Genomic DNA, 18666 nt, shown 5'->3' on the forward strand with positions numbered 1-18666 from the left:
TACGCAGCAAAGCAACTTAGAATTATACCTTTTTCTCTTTCTTGCTAAACAATTCATACTCAATTAATATTCCTGATCAATTAACCAGCCTAGCTGTCTGCTTATTATTGTATCTCTTCCAATCTATATTATACAAACAACACTGTAAATTACCATACGTAACATGGTGAAACACAGGAAATTCACAAATTCTCACTCCAAATACTCCGCAACTTCACCTCGTAATATCACTCAAATTTCCATGAGTCACCAATAGGCGAATTAAGTTAGTTAACCAAACACAGTTAACAAACTAACATATCAAACCATGCAACAACGTCGCAACGTTCTCGGAAGGTACACTCACCTGCGCGTCACCAGTTTATGTTTCTCGCTTTCCGGTCGCGTATACGTGTCGCGACAAAGCGACGAGAGAGAAAGAAGATTGCGATGGTAGTGAGAAGAGCGAGAAGGGCAAAAAGCGTGCAAACGAGTCACGAGAAAACCCAACGGTCGCGGTGCAACAGGAGAAGCGGCTCTTTGGAATCGTAAAATCCCCGCAGTTCTCCAGTGACGTCTTCGACTTCGGCGTTGCTGTCGACGGGACGATCCACGGAGACCAAAGTCATCGTCCAATAGCCGCACACACGACGCTGGTGGGGCTCCGCTTTCGTTTGCACACGCTATAAAGCCCCGCTAATTGTCCACGCGGCGAACAGTCGGTGCGTGCCCCCTTTTAAACGACGATGTAGCGCGGCATCCGAAAAATCGAGGATCCGTGCACCCAAGATCATTGTGACGATCGAGATCGAGCACGTGTCCTGGACTTGGATCACAGGATCACGAGAGTCGTTGCGATCCGCGATTTTTTTTGTTATTTTTCCAATTTCCGTTTTATCCTGTTGAAACAGTGAAAAGACATCCGGAAGAAGAAGAAGAAGAAGAAGAAAAGAGTAAAGTTTGTTCGAAATCGACTTATCGAGTCGGACAAAAGTGAAGAAGCTAGATTTCATTTTATTTCTGTGACTTCTGCAGAGAGTTTCTCGTTTTAGAAACAAAACCACGACGAGATTTGTGATACGCCTAGTGAAGTTTCGCGTTGCTCTCGGACGATCGTGGAAAAGGTAAACGTTTGTTTGCACCGATCATTCGTATCGATGTGTCGCGTGAGACTTGAATTTTGGTACAGTGGTTCGTCGTGAAAGTATTTGAACGCTGGTCGTAAAAGGCTTTGGTGTATAATGTATGTTATCTGTTACACGGAACATTATGAAGTATATCGGGAAAAACTTGTTCGATATAACCGTACCTGTGTTACCTTAGCCGTGTCTCATTACGGTGATAATTAAACTTCAAAATGTTTCGCCTAACACACATATTATAATATCTACTATATCCATAAAGGACTTCTATAAGTATTTCAGCATTTAGCATAGATAACTTACGTATCTTTATTGTATGCGTTACATAAAATATTTAAAAATTTCTTTAGTATCGGAATGAGACATGACTATTGTAGGTCAGTCAAATTTTTAGTCAATCTGAAAACTCATATATGAGCTACTGCGATATTCATTGATCGCGAACATAATACACATGATATATTTAAAAAATGTTTGCACAAATATTCAGATATTTTCATGTGAGCTACTGTATATTTGCTATTTTGCGAAGAAGGAAAAAGAATGAAGTTCTTTCATTGCTCCAATCGTGTTTTATCTCTCATTAACACTTGCGTCGATAACCTACTTAGATGACCAAATTTCCCTCGTTGAAGATAACAACTAAAAGTTTGGTATTTGCTTCGATCAAGTTACATACATACCTTTTCTTCGTGATTACTCGGTCTCTTCTCACTTTCACGACCAATTTAATTAAAATCCGAGCCAATGACTGCTATAACACTGCTATAATATAATAATATATGGCTCTTAAGATTGGAAGTTTCGTTAAATATCACGATATAATGGTGGTCCGTTAATTGATCGAGATTTTGACTTGTTAAATAAACAATTTTGTCCTTATTAGTTCTTTAAAATGTCTTCGTGATGTGACAGTCAGTGTATTTGTGTTGACCTTTAATATACTGATGTGCAGTGACTTTCACGTCTACATTGATTTAGTTCAGATATTTTACTAATTATTAGAAACATACTGCAGACAATGTAGTAGAGCCTCTCTTTTCTGAAATAATAGGAAGACGAAATTTCATTTATCCAAATACAGTTTAAGAGTAATCGACAGATTCTTTAAATATTTATGAATCCATAATCAGATAATTTTTTCAACGTAAATAACTACACAGAGTTACGTTCTTTATCGTACTTCGAATTATCGGAGTTCTTCTACGAGTGCCACGAGTGCTTCGGCATGAGAAGATATCTTTTTATTAGAGTTTTCGTCTGCTGTTTTCATTTATATAAAATCGCCATTATTATCGTCTACGTGAAACATTTCATTACATCAGAATACTTGCGGCTTTCTACCGTTGCCAACATTCGAGGAATCTACGTGCTTTGAAGAATTTTCAATTATGTTTTTCTTTCTTTAATGTCTGTGACTCTGGCTTCTCCAATATCGTGTATTTTTCTAATTTTGTTGCGCTTACATCACTTTCCAGTTTTCTCGTTTACATCGTATTTTCCTGCGATAGTTAGACCGCTTCCTAGTTTCATACCAAATTCGTATAATCACAATTCAATGAATCAAATCAAGGAAAGAGTACATTGTGTATGAACACTGACGACATACGTATGTACATATTTGAAACGGAAAAGGGCATTCGTTACGAAGAAATATTGTGTTTGGATAATAGAACGTTCGGATATTAGGCTATTTGGATAATACCGTGATATACATTTGCTACATCCATTTCGGTGTACCAATTAGGAATAAAAACATTAAAAAACAAGTTGAAATGATTTACACAAGAAATAGAAAAATTACCACGGTATCTTACAATGTTTTAGTATATTACGTACATCATTTTGCTTCTTTTGTTTATTTTTTCAGTAAGTGAAACACAGCGTCTGTGCCAGAATAACTAAGAGTAAGTTAGACGTTTCTGAGAAACTGTAACTAACTCCGAGTACAACATACGATAGAATGGTAATAATAGTGAAACTCATATACTAGGTAAACATTTCTAGTAGGCACTATTATGACAAAAATATAACAGTACAAAGTAACTTAGGAGTAACAGAATCATAAAGTTCTTTAAGGACCCTTTGTGAAGAAACGTCGATGATGGCATAAACATTGGTATGCTGAGAGTTGAAGGATAGACGTCTATAGAATTTTGATAGTATCTGTCAGATATCTGTATCTCGTTGAAGATCAACAGCATCAGAGATTTCCTAGAACTCTGGCTCATTTAACAGCTAATTATTTTAAAGAAGGTTAGACAGAAGAAATATGATAAATCCATTTATGTTGATTTTCTAATTATAGCGTTACTTTATGATTAAGTATAAGGTTGAAGAGGAATAAACTTACTAGATCAAAGTCCTTTAAAGCTTGCTTATTCTTTCGAAGATAACTAACAAATCCGCAAAACTTTGTAGAAAGCTGTTTAATCACAAAGTTAAATAGATCTTTGAAATAGAAAATTTGCCAGCTGTGTATTCAATCTTAACGCTAGAAACTAGCAAATCAGATAAAATCACTGACATCGGATTTGTTGTTTTTGGAATTTCTAAAAATATACAAGTGTTTTCGATAGCATCAGTGTTCACTTTTACTATAACAGAAACGCGACTATATATACTTATCCATTATCGTGATATTTATCGAGACTATGTATAACATATTTAGATGGGTATCAAAAGGTCGGACGTTTTCATGACAAAATTATGTTTTTCTAAAGAACGTAAACTTAGAAAACTGCCTTCTTCTCTGTGAACTTGGTATGTTTAAATGCCACGATCGACTAACAAAGCACTGTACTACAAAATACCAATCGATGCCGATCAGTGAGAGGTAAACTCACTATTCTAGAACAGGTGGTCAAACACTGCAATTAAGCAACAAGAATAGGACAACCGTGACTCATATAGTCTTTCAGAAGCCAAAATGATCAACTCTTTGTACACTAGTTCTTGCACATTATCCTGGCACACGGCGTTAGCGTTCAATTTTTCTAGAAGAGAAATTACTTCCATAAGCTCAATTTGTCGCAAAAAAGAACGCCGTAAACAATCATAAATTCCAAGATGAATAAGAAAAAAATAATTCCAATGTTGTCGCTGGACCATGGACTTTTATCATATAAAGCGATAATTAATCTAACTTACTCATTGTGTATTACAACAAATTTTTATTTCGCTTAAAAGCTTATTCGCGTTAAATATGGTAGAACTCGATTAATTAATCGAACTTTTACCGATTTGAAGCACTCACTTGAACGTGAGCTCGTATCACGCGAACGAAAAATGATGAGTAGCGAAGAAAATTGGTGAACTCTTGTTATATGAATTCCAATCGATCCATATAAATTGTCCGTCAGGAAAATCAGATAATTGGGATTGCAATCTTAAATAAAATTTCTGTTTCTATCGACTACAATAAGTGTTTTAATGTATCATATTAAGAAACAATTAACTCGATAACGCCATTATAAATAAATAAATAGAACGATAATTCCTCGAAAACGATGGTATTCCAATATTAATAACAGATTTCTTTCCTTTCTTTTCTTCGTTTTCCCTTACGACCAAGAAGAATACCAATCAATAGGAAGACTTACGGTTGGAAGTGAAACCAAACGATCGTTCCACTTTGTACTGTTACGAGTCTATAAGTTTGTGCGAGTTCCGCGAGATCAAAACGCTATGCTGTATCTCGTGTGCATCGAATGAATTTCAATGGCTCGATCGTGATCACGATCGCTTTCCCTGATCGATTTGAAGGCGAGAAAACTGGCCCCGCAGGGAAAAATCATGTATGCAAACTATATGTATCCATGCTAGCCATGATCGCTCTTATTAATTAGTTCTGGGATGTAATAGTTGTTCAAGGTGCGCACTTTTGTGTAACCGGTTACCGAGAACGTTTGACACACGCTTGTCCTCGTTGTTAAACGTCCAGGCCGGAACGGAAGCGATCGGTCGATAACGATCGTCCTGAGATCGTTAAGTCACTCGAGTTATGACGATCGTTACGAGCCTCCATTTTCATTGGTGCGTCGGTGGACGAGTTATTGCTACTCTGCTATGCGTTTTCAATCGGAAAAGGTCGGTTTTGAAGCTGTGTTCAATATTCACGCGTAGCTTTTGCTGGAGCATACGTTTCTCATTAATTTCACGGATCGATTACTTTGGGGAGGTTTCTTACATTTTTTAATCGTAAAATTATTGGTTGTAAGATTTTTTTGATATACCATATTCTAAGGGATCTCGCTTTTTTAATGTTGTAACAATTTTCTAGAAATTGCAATGTAATTCTTAATCGAATTTTTGAGCCAGAATTATTTAAAATCATTATATCTAGCAATGTACGAGAAATATCGCAATACTTTTTTCATATAAGTTATTATATATACACACAGACAAATTATTTACATGCACAAATATCGCTTGCATTTTTTTGTCAGAATAAGGACGGTACCTGATGGGAAAATTCGTATTAATTTAGGTGGTCCTGGCTTAACGTTAGGGATAAACACGTGTTCGTTTTATTGCACGCTTTACGCACAATCCGGAAATCAATGCTAACTTAGTCGATCGTTGTTCAAAGCGAACAATTTATCACAGCTGACTAGTTGCTACGTAGGAATGTGTTTATTCAGTATTTTTGTTAAGGAAAATGTATTTTCAGTGTTGTATACTTCATGTATATACAGATGCAGCTACGACTCGGATAATTACTGATTAATGATAGCAATCTGCTATAATTGACTAATACTTACTATAATACGTTTACCTATTTTGCATACAATTTCTTTTATCTTTTTTTTTTTTTACTATGAGCAAATGGTGTTGGATCGAACGCATTATGTATCTTTTTCAAATTTTCTTATTTTATATTTTATATTTTTATTTTATAGCTTCCTTGAAAATTCTATGAAAATTAGGATTTTTAATGATTCGAAGATTAGAAAATTCAAAGATCGTGAGACTAGAAGATTCGAAAATTCAGAATGAACAATTTGGAGATTTGCAACCTTGTGAATTAAAAGATCCAGAATTTGTTAGACTTATTAAAAAATGGTGTATTCAAAAATAGCATATTCTCTTTCGAAGACATTTTTCTCCATGTATCCTATTGGAAAGTACAAACTTCATATATCACTTAAATCTCGATTAGAATCTCAATTAAAGTAATCATCATTCCACACAATCATTATCGCCAAAAATGCCATTCAATTTGTGGCAGAAAAATTCTTTTCTCGTGTCCATCGGCATACCGTTGTAACGTAAAGTGCGTTACAGTATACGCGAAATAATTTATGCAAATGTTACCAAGCCCCTAGAAAATAACAGTTATGTCACGGACTGGTCACTTCCGGTTCTCTCGTCATTAATACTCTTTTTTTTATCTAAGTTCGTGGTAATCGCAACGAACATTAATTACACAGAACCGTAATAAATAACCATCTACACTTATGAAACATCTATGTATGGACTGTTTTAAATGTTTTACATATGCGCTACATCGGTGATTAATCGAACGCGATCATCTCGTAGATTTCGTGAAAGATCAAATCTAACCGCAATTATCTTACAAAAAATGTCATTAAATTAATAATATTTTAAACGAACTTAATTCTACGAGAAATTTCATTGAACGCCAGTAAATTAACGATATTTAAATAATAAATAATATTTCATCAAATAAAGAAATAATTAATCAATTAAAACTTGCAGGGACGATTTTATAATCGATTTAATCATCGATCTATTTTCGAAATGATTTGCAAGATTGAGATCTGAATCGTGTAAATTTGCACGGTGTAAATATCATATCGTGTTGTACGATGGTTGAAAAAAAGCGAGTTTGTGCAAAAGGGGATTTCTCTTTGGGGTATGAAAGGTTTCTTAGAAGACGAAGGTGGTTGGGAAAGAGTTTAATTGGCGGCAAATTAAGGATTCATTTTATATTTTATATTGAAAATGATTGCTCTTGATTCAACGTTTATAACGTTGGCCTTCGTGAAGTAAAAGTAAAATGGCGTTCGCTAACGGTGTCGAATTTTTTCTTAACGATTCTAGTTGAATAATATCACGAATTTGTCGGGATTATTGTAACAATAATTTTACTTACTTGTTTTAATTATCCAGTAATTAACTGTAGTAATCGTTCACTGATAGAATCAAATTTTTATCGAAAATTTTATTTAAACAAGATTCAAAGATTCATACAAATTACTATGGAGCTACAATAATTTCGTTTACTTCTTTCATAAGCACACAATCTTTACGATAAATATCTTCCTTGATAATTTTATTTATGTAATACCTACTTGGATTTTTTAATAATTAACTATAATTGCTTTTTTATTGGTGCTTGTTTCTTAACTGAATAATCTTTAAAAAAAAAAGGCAACAATCGTGTGACATTCTGCACAGTGTCAAAATAAGCAGGAACCGGAGGTATGGTGCTCTATTATTTAAAATTTTCATTAATTGTCTTTGGAATTAATTATTATTTACACATTACGCACGATACATTTTGTGTATTTCATGATCATTTCTTCTAAACAAACTCTTCTATTCCAATGACAATTTACATCTGATTACATTACATTTTTATTTAACAATCCTCACGTCCCAAAAATATTATCTTCCTATTTGCAAAAAGGATCTAATAAGAAGCAAATTATTTAAAGGACACTCCAGTTAGAACGTACAAGTGACAGCAATAAGCCTTCGATAGTATCCTCCATTTTGCAATAACCTTGCAAAAATGTTCAACGCCCTTTGATATATGCGGAAATACGAAGCGATCTTATGATCAAAGCAGTAGAAGGGGAAATAAAATATCTATACAACGGATACATGATAGGGCTTGGAAACTATTCTAGCAATGTAGCAAATAATCTACAAGCATTTGCATGTTATAAATATTCCAAAATATACATTTTCTTCCTTTCAAAAAGCACAATGTTATACGAATGAAAAATATTCGTCTGATTAAGTCAAAATTATCGACTTAGGTTATTTAGAAGATTGATCAGTAATATAGAAGGGTGAATATATAAAAACGAAATGTACGAACTATTGGAAACGGCAGAAGCCCAGATGCTGAAGATACCAGAAATGACGAGGGAACCACACGCCAGCCATCTTCTGCCCCATCGATCAAGAACGAGCGCGAGGAACGTGTCAGCAGGCAGCTCGGTTGCTGCAGCAATCGTGAACGTAACAAACACGTCCAGGCCTAAATTATCGACGTTTCGTACGTGACCATCGAACACCAAAGAAATCGCCATCCTATATATCGTAAAACAATTTCATATGATAAAGAAAAGCACGCTATCATATTTCATGTGAGAAGCAAATTCCTTGCTTCAGAAATGAAGTATTTTTAGACAAAAGATATAAAACTGTTCGTGAGATTTTTACAAGATACAATTCCGATTTTACGTCAATCTATTTGATATCTGTTTAATAGCGATACGAACCAAATAACAATAAATAGAATCGTGATATTCCGTAGTCGTGGCGTTCTAAATAGATCCAACACGGAGTACGTTTTGTCTGCTTCCTCCTCTTTGCAGATTCTGGCACAGGTTTCCTGTTATTAGCAAATTTTTAACTAGTTAATGTCGTTTGTCTGTTTTTCTTACAAATTTATGTGAACCTGTTATGTGTACAAAGATTACGATAAAATCCGGAAGAAAGTTTATGTTATATTTGTATGAGACGATCCTTTCGAAATAGTTTACTTGGACGTTCGCAAATTTTTTCATTTTACTTTATAAAACATCAAACCTCTGAAAGTCGATTATCTCCTTATATCGTTAATATTGCCATGATCTATTCATAGACTGAGCAGTTTCCAAATGTTTAATCTATTTGTATAAAAATTTTCAAAGATAAAAACAATATACAAATTCAATAAATAACATTACAGAAATAGACAATAACAGACAATAACAGAATTGACAGCAATTTATCGCTGGCAATTTAGGTGATGAATAAGATATAAAATTACTAGGTTGTAAACAAATTTTCATTACGTAAAAGACCCAATTAGACTTCTATTCAAAGAAAATGATTATATGATATGCTTAAAGGCATATAAATTGGTATTTATAGAACGCACATAAAGCAGGAAAGATCATAAAAGTAGAAAATACGGAAAAGATTGCGGTAATCGGTTTATTTACCCGGAATCGTCTATAGATGTCATCGGGCACCTTGGTGCCGTTGATTCGCTCGAATTTGCCAAGGATTTTAATGGCCCTGTCTATCTGACCTTGGCTAACCAGCCATCGAGCGCTTTCCGGTATCAACCATGGCGTACCTACGGCTAGAACAAGAGGAACTGAGGTGACAATACAGGTCATCCTCCAATCGGCCAAATAATAGGCGATCCAGGGTAGAATGCAAGTTGCAAATGTGAAGAATATTGCGATCGACATATTCGCCACGAATGTCCTCCACTTTGGTCCAACGTATTCTAATACTGGAATAAAAAACATAATATTTAGAAGAATCATCTGTGAAAGAAATATTCTGTGAATAAAGAATGGAACAATATATTAGGTTGTCGCAGAAATTTCTTTCGTCTCGTAAGGAGATAATAGACGCATACTATTTTTTGTTTTATATTATTTTATTGAATTATATTCATTGGGACAAAATAGATCATACGTAATTCAATAAAATAATATAAAACGAAAGAAACTTTTGGGGCAACTTAACGCAATATGAAGAAGAAAAATTTGAGTTACAAATATATAAAAAGTAGATATACAATATATAGATTAATTTAACAAACGTGTTTAGTTCTACGATTAAATCGTGTTTAGATCTAATAACAAGGACTTTAATAATTTCCCGATGATTGTTCAAGCCCATTTAAATTTCCGTAAGTGTTTCGATACTTATCGACAAGAATACGTTTCTATTTACGAATTATACAGGGTGGTTGGTAACTGGTGGTACACGCGGAAAGGGGATGATTCTACGTGAAAAAAGAAGTCGAAAATATAGAATAAAAATTTTTCGTTTGAGGCTTTGTTTTCGAGAAAATCGACTTTGAATTTTCGCTCGGTACGCGTGCACTTTATCACGTCTCGTTATAACGGATCTCACTGTAGATCGTTGTCTCAATTGACGTTATTTTTAAAATTTTTAAAATTTTTAAATTTTTAAATTTTTAAATTTTTAAATTTTTATTCTATATTTTCGACTTCTTTTTTCGCGTAGAATCACCCCCTTTCCGCTTGTATCACCAATTACCAATCACCCTGTATTTCTTAAAGATACAAAAGGTAGAATCACGCGTAACTAGCAATATCATAAATTAACTGTGAATAAACGGATCGTTAGAGTCAAAGGATCATTTACATAATTCAAACACGAGCGTGTGTTACCTTGTTAAGCTATTTATGGTAGATATTGAAAGATCGATAAGCCTGAGATACATATTTATGTCGAAACGAACATTCTCTACGGAAAGTCGAGTCTAATTCGATGAAAACAATTGACTTCCTGAACGAACATATCGATATATATCCACAGTGCAATGACAAGTAAATATTACTCTATTTTCGTACAAGAAAACAGATTAAAACGATGAGAAGTTATCTTGAACAATTGAACTGACCTTCGCGATGAATGAATCTCGCAATTTCACGAATACGTAGACGAAATTAATGTCTGGTGCGTATACGTCCAATAAATTAGAAACGCAAGGTTGTAACTCTTTAATCGCATAACAGGACAAGATGCGATAAACACGTGGAAATAGATCATAGTGAACAACGTCTATTTGTAGTTGCCGTAAAATAGGGAGTGATTGCTCTTAATGAAGCAACCGTGTTAGCCACTTAATAGTGGCTTGCTTCTAATCCGGAATCACCTTCAATCAGTTGTAACTAGTGGCTTCCAGATAATTACCGCTCAGTGGTTGTTTCTTTTTTTTTTTTTTTTGCTTTATTATAATTGCGATGCTCGAACCATGTTTACCATGGAACTCGCTTCCTTATTTAAGATCACTTTGTACCATTGATTTTTACTTTTCATGCTTCATAATGAACCAATTTATAATTCATAATAAACCAAAATGACGAACGTTCGTTTAAATCACGGGTTTCAGATATTTCTATTCTCTAAAATTACCTGAATTAATTTTTAATTATTACCTGAATTAATTAATTAATAGGATAATTCCACAAATCAGATATTTTGAGCAGATATCTCGGAATTTCCTGTTTAATTCGCCGTAAATTTTCCCAATACGCTCTGGACCTCCTACATATATATAACGTGTCTATACATAACTGTTAATTCATCATTTTCTCGTAATCCTAACAAACAATGCTTAAAAACTTTAACTACATTTTGGATTGTTATCTCGCACGAATAAATTTTAAGCTATTAATCGCTTTCCTGAAAATCTGGGTTGGTTATCAGCTTCGGTACGAGACCATCGAGTAACTCGGTACGCATGAACGGAAATAATCTCCCAGTTATATCCAAATGTTTAATAATTTTCTACATAGAAATTTAATGAAAAATAAGAATAGAAGAATCTCGCATTACAAAAATCAACTTCCATGAAATCTAAATATTATTTATGCTGTCTGTAATTTTCAACATCTTCTTTCGCAAATCATCAACACCATTATCATCATCACCATTGCAACAGCCATTCTAAAATATATGTATCATTAATTTAATAGAAAATAAGAGTAGAAGAACCTCACGTTATAAAAATCAATATTCATAAAACCAACAAAATATCGTTTTTTAAATATATGTATCATTCAGTTTGTATTGCCTTTACAACGCGTAGATAGGGCGAGGAGATCTCTTCTGAAGACGAGATATTATTCTCATAGAAAGGATACAGAAAGGAGAAGAAGACGTAAAGAAGCTTCTCTGAGACCACTCGTTTCATCACTTCGCCTCTCAAGGTTTACTGCCTTTAACATTACATTATTCGCGCAGAAAAAGTATTCGCTTTTCTCCCAGCTGTTTCCGTCACCCTGTAATTTCATATCGTGTTACCGTTCGATCAAAAGCGACAACTCATTTATTGTAAACGAAGATTCCGTGCGGCACAGTTAGCAAAGATAAATTACAGACGATCGTATTAATAATAATAATCTGACCGATATCTCGCAATGCGACCAATCGATAAACGCGAGCACCGTCCAACGCAAGGACGTTGTTAACGTTTCGAAACTGATTAACGTTCGTTCTCTTCTTTCTTTTCTTTCGTTTCTTCCTTCTCGCCTGTTGGCTCGTAAAAGTATCTTAGCATTTATAGACATTTTTTATTTATTTATATTTATTATATATGATGGTATCATAATTAGTACAACAAAGTATTATTACGTTTCCGTTATATATTCATGAATATATTGGAATTTCATTAGGATCGTAATAAAGTCATATAATAATTATATCGAATATGACGTCAGAATTATAAATACGGTTATTATAATGCAGAGTTTCAATTAAGTAAATTTAAAAATCTATATACAAGATACAAAATTATTTAGCGTAATTATATATTTCACAGTAATTATAAAAATATTTAATTATAAAAATAGTCAAACATTTATTATATTAATAAATCCCGATATTTGATAACCATTTATTACATGTTTAAGATAACTATTTATGCTGTATATTTGTACTAAATAAATGCTTGCATTAAATATCTCGTAACTTCTATGTGCATCTTCAGAAATGTTTCAAACTTTACCAATATAATCATTACAATGCTAATGAAATTTCAGAATGTTTTATGTAACACATATTCTACATACATATAATTTTTCTGTGGTAAATATGTAAATGCTTTTATAAACTACTAGGTTTATACGCTTTGCAGTCTCATATTTTCCTCCCACTGTTAGCATTATCTGCAGTTTGTATGTGAGTTGTATGAAGTTGATCGAATTCTACGCTTTCAACGAGCTGGTCGAGTGAGGTTCTGCTTGAATAAGTTATAAATCCTGGCAGGAAGAAAGGCACGTGTTATTGATATCGACTGGTTAGCTGGAATGTTGAATAGGAATTTAAAGAACCAACTCAAACTTTATCGATAATAAAATATGGAAAATATGACTGCAAATAATACGTGAAAAATAATGGAAATATTCTATAGGATATTTGAATGTTTATTAGAGAATTTTAATAATAATATGGAACATAAAGAAGAAAGAAATTCGATGATACTAAATAATGATGATACTAAAAATTTCAGCGATTTTTATTAATATAAAATTAACATTAATATAAATAAAAACAAAATCTATTATAAATGATATAGACGAACTTTTTAACTAAATATCGTTAGAAAGAAAAGTGACACAAGTATACATACGAAACAATACAAAAAATCCGCATCTATCTAGAGAAATTTGTTATGAATTTCAAAGTCTGTATAAATACGTATACTAATACATAAAGCTTCTAAAGCTCTAAAGTTTTAATGTTTAAAAAAAAGTACAAAAATATTTCTATTAAAATATATATGATATTTTCCACGGTATTTTCTACGCAGTTTCTACAATTAAGGATTTCCTCGTTTCCATCGATTTTCCTCTAGTTGTGAGACCCTCGGATAATCACGTCCCTTTCATTTTATCTTCGCTACGCTCGATTATAAATACGGAACTGAATATAGAATTATTTGCAAATCAATGAATCCGATGATGTAATTTGTTACGCGCTCGAAACGAATTAGTATCACTTATCTTAGTTTCAATCAATATCTCACTTTCTCAAGTCATTGATTAAAATACGATTTACACTCGTACAGATCGAGCCTTCTCTCTCAATATTTCCGTCGAATATTCGTGATCAATCGTTTAATCGACCTTGATAATTAGAATAGAAATAAGAAAATTCGAACGCCAAATCATTAACGAACCAGCCACGAATCTCGTCAACTTGGCCTTGTTTTGTCGAACAAATTGTAAATTTTTCCAACCTCGGCTTGAGTCATCGATTCAGGGTTAATGCACGTCACCTGAGTTTCTTTGTTCTCGATTTTCACAATTGGAATGCTGTCTGCAGGACAAACTTGCTATTCGATCAAGAAAACTCGTTTCAATGACTCGTCTGATGAACTTTCAATCAGCGTTCTTACGTTTCAACAGAGTCTCTTCAAAAGTTTCAATCAGGGTCTTAACGCTGTACTTTCAGGGTATAAAATATCTTTCAAGACAGAGACTAGTCTAGATTTTCTCTTCAGTATATTGATATTAGAACAATAACTGGAAAATATATTTCTACAGTATTATAATTGAAATTTTTTCATGTAGAGTTATAATAAAATTTTGTATTATAAATTGCCTGTATTATGGATATCAGACAATGAATTCAGCATGAATTATATCGATCTTATATTAAACAATTTATTAGAATTTTCAATGGAATATTTAAAATGTTACTTGATTGTTTTATATTATTATGTGATATTTTTACGAATTTTAAATAAGTTTGCTAGAAGAAGATGTTCATTTTAATTAAAACCATATACATGTATGTATATATATACATAGATTTATAGTTGTGGAAGCGTTCGTTGTAGAACCATTCATTCGTTACCTTCGCTTTCCGTTGGGAAGTGAAAGTTTATGAAAACCCTGGTATGCTATAGTTGTCCAGAAATGAAAAACAATTTTGAACAACTAATCCTTTGTAATCAGAATATTGTCTCGTTAAAAGAGAAAACAAAATTATAATTGATCGCGAGTATAGAGGGAAAATATTAGTATAGAAAATGATTGCGAACTAACTACCTTTAAATATTATAAATATTCAATGGTATATATAAATCCAACTATCTTAAAGTTTCATATTTTTATCTTGCATGAAATTCTTATAAAACAGGAAAATTAATTTTTCTCTGTCTCTCTCCCTCTCTTTGATATAAACGCCGCAGTTAAAAAATAAATATGTATGACCTCATGTATATTCATATGTATTTAAGCATCTTTCTTCGTAACTTTGAATGGTTTTCAATTTCATTTAAATTGTTGCATGGCAACGTGAGTTCTGTTGCAAAATTCATATACTTGTAGAAACGTCAGTCGTAAATCAAGCATAACAACAGTTTTACAGTATGTTGTAGAGATTACTTTGTTATTTAAACTTAGAGATCTTTCTGCTTACAGTAATTACAAAAAGTAACTGTACACCATCGTATTTAGAACAGCATTTATATATATACCAATTAATTAAGACTAAGTCTTAAGATAAGACTGATTAAAATATTAGCTTTCGTATCATTTGTAATACTTTCATACATGCTTATAAATAATTAATGCTATCAAAATGAAACGTAAAAACTGATTTAAAAAAAAGGAAGAGAGACGCTTCATTGGGAAATAAGGATACATACGTACAAGTACTTTTTGTAGCCACTGTGTGGCTTTCAAACTCAATTCCAGGGCAAAAAAGAAATTATTGAAAAACGGTTACCTAATATGTACATCATAGTGAAGCAATTATCAAAGGCGAATCCAACGAAAAAACGACACAAAGTGAACTGCCAGAAGCTACCCGTGAACGCAGTAGCCACCCTAGCGAGAAATCCCATTAAATTAGCTCCGAGCAAAGCTGGTATTCTTCCATATTGATCAGCAACCCATCCAAAAATTAATCCTCCGAAGATAGCGCCGATGAAGAAGATACTTTGAGCTATGGTTGGCAGTGCATCATACTGACAAACCCATCCCAGCTGCAACAGAAAACTACAGTCGAATGATTTACTTCTGATCACGATCAGCATCACGGGAATCTTATAGCAATTTCAACGCCTCGATTAAACGAATTTTCGATCAAAGTTTCGAAATTCCTAATGAAGCGCGCCTCTGTCCTTTTTCCTTTCCCTTTGAGGAAAAAAGAAGGAGAAGCTTAAGACCCTGCGCGTTCTCGCGTCCTTCTTCTGGATGCTTCCTACCCCTCGATGAATAATTCTCCTCCTGACGAGCGACGCAAAGTTCATGGAAATCCACTGGAGCAAAAAGTCTTGCAATTTATGTCGAACAAATCTGTGTGTTCGCGCTGTTGCTCGTTATAACGTTTTATTAAAGTTTCTTTTCAATCCGGTATTTTCATTTTCAGTTTCATTTTCAGATTGTATTTTATTTGGCAATGTAACGCTTGAATTTAGAATGTATTCTGTAATTTCACTACATGCACTAATTATTACTGCAATATGTACTAGTAATTCTGTTACGTACTATAATTTTCCTCTGTGGAAATCGACATTGTTAATTTTCCCACTTCTGAACTATCGATCTTTCCACAAACGTTTATTCGACCCTTTCCATCGTTCTTCTTTCTTTCCAAAAATTGCACACTACGCTTATTTTTTATCGAAATAGATCATGCAAATAATCGAATACGACATACACAGTATAAAGGGATTGATTGATAGGAACAGATAAAATATTCAAAAAGCAGGAAATTACAAGTCGAACTTTTTCTGTCACCTCGGATGCCACAGACGCATAAGGGACGGTGGTATAATTAAATTCCCATCCTTGTTGGCAATCTTTCGTTGGCCACGATGGGTCCGGTACGTGGCTTCCATTTAGCAAAATTTCTCGAGTAACCTTCGCGGTTGACTGGTATCGCCAGCGACAGCCTGAAACGAAGGAGAAGATAACGTAGATTGGTTCACGGTCTTCGATGCCGATGGACGTTCCGACAAGCGAGTAATTAACTTTCTATTTGAAACTCGACAAAAAACATTGGGAATCTCGAGTATTTGTTGAGCTAATAATATTGATTGTTAGTCGAGTCTGATAAAACGTATTTGATTGGAATTTCATTTAAAGCGAAGAAAGTTATTTTCAATTGTAGCTGGATGTACGTTAATTGCTGTTTTCCTGTCTTTACAAATTACTCATTCCTTTGTTTCATCAGCCTTTTCGATTATTATTGTCTCGTATTATTATTGTCGAGTATTGTCTCGTGGTTATTATCTCAACGCTTTTATCGTGTCAATTTATTGCGTTGTGTTCATACGGGTTTGTAGAATATATAATAAACAATGCAATGAGAAATGAAAATGAGAAAATTTTGAAGAATTATTAAATTAGGTAAATTGAAGGGAAAGAAGTTCTGTGAAGGAACTGGATTGGATCTAAACAGATAATAAAGAAAGATGATCCAAGATTTGCGACCTCCGACGTATGTCGAAAACATTTACTCATTAATAACGAATGTCATTAAGATAATTCAGTGACGGTAATTGCGTCTGTTATTCTGATGAATGTTACATAACGAGATAGGAAGTCGATGTCATGATGACTGGCGCTGTCTGAATCAAATCAACCCTATTCACAACCAGATAATACCGTCAAACGATGTTTACATTATTATAATATGAAATCCAATTTGAAGGCTTCGTGAATTTCTATTATCCTTCAATGAAATTATGAAATAATGGCGCAATTTAATGATAAAGATTATTATTATTTCATTAGGCTTGCTGTATAATTTGCTAGATTGTCTTCAACCAGATAAATATATCAATAATTTTGGCAATGGCTATCATCACATACCTTATCGAAAGAGAGAACATTGGTTCTCTTTGATTTTCGATCGTTGAATCGTCGAAAGAAAACTTCGCGGCTCAAAAAAGTTCTCCTACAAACACGTACATAGCATAAAAATCGGTAACACGCGGAAGTTCTACAGGAAAAAAATCAAAAAGACTTGCTGAGCAAGGCAAGAACTTTCCAATAGAAGGTGAGCATAATAATAAATAACACTTGCACGGATGCTTGCGGAGGAGTCGTTGACTATATTAAACTAATACTAATTATGAAACAATGTAACAGTAACGGTACTAGTCGTAATTAACATACTATCGTTAACATTATCGTGATATCGAAATTTCTTCCCACAAGATCACCGATTAATTGCATCGATTTGCGAAATTCTTAGTGTTCGATGATTATCATAGTCGAGGAAAGGTATTTACAAGATATTAACATCCGCATCTAATCACATCTCGTAGCATCGCGACTTATCACGCGTATCGCCTAACCTTTACATGAATATTGAACGAACGAACACTTCGAACGCATTATGCAAGTGTACGTTACGTTTTTCATTCGCCGGTAAAAGCTTTCAAAAACGAGTTAATGAGCGAATGATACGTGGCATGCGCGAAAGAAACGAATGCTTGCCCATAGAATAGCTGAAAATGATTCGAAAAGTATACTAGCAAAATAACAATAGATTCAGATAACTGACCAGTCGACCAGGATTAGTCACAGCCTTTTAACAATTCTATCGATTTTCTGCTACTATTATACTTATTTACTCCAAAGCTAAGATCCTACCTAGGTTAAACTAAACGTTAACTATGACTCACAGTTGGAAAATGCACTTATCTTATACGTAATCATTTATCAATTACTGAGTTCGTTAAGTTCTATTTTTGTTTACTGAAAGGAAAAAATCTTCCATTAATTAATCATCGCTATATCGTTGTTTGCTATTGTCTTTCGTCTGATCTACAATCATTTACCCATTCCAT

At 33.5% G+C, this 18666-nt stretch overlaps 1 long non-coding RNA gene across 1 annotated transcript in view; it reads left to right on the top strand.

Annotated features, from left to right (window-relative positions):
* The first annotated feature begins 357 nt into the window (after positions 1-357).
* The window catches only part of LOC143304375 (uncharacterized), a 41923-nt gene continuing 23614 nt past the window's right edge, over positions 358-18666 (top strand). Inside the window, exon 1 of the long non-coding RNA XR_013061066.1 lies at positions 358-1103. This is a non-coding gene — a long non-coding RNA (uncharacterized LOC143304375). The remainder of the gene's footprint in view (positions 1104-18666) is intronic.

This window comes from Bombus vancouverensis, unplaced genomic scaffold (assembly GCF_051014615.1).
Source record: "Bombus vancouverensis nearcticus unplaced genomic scaffold, iyBomVanc1_principal scaffold0033, whole genome shotgun sequence".
Lineage (NCBI taxonomy): Eukaryota > Metazoa > Arthropoda > Insecta > Hymenoptera > Apidae > Bombus > Bombus vancouverensis.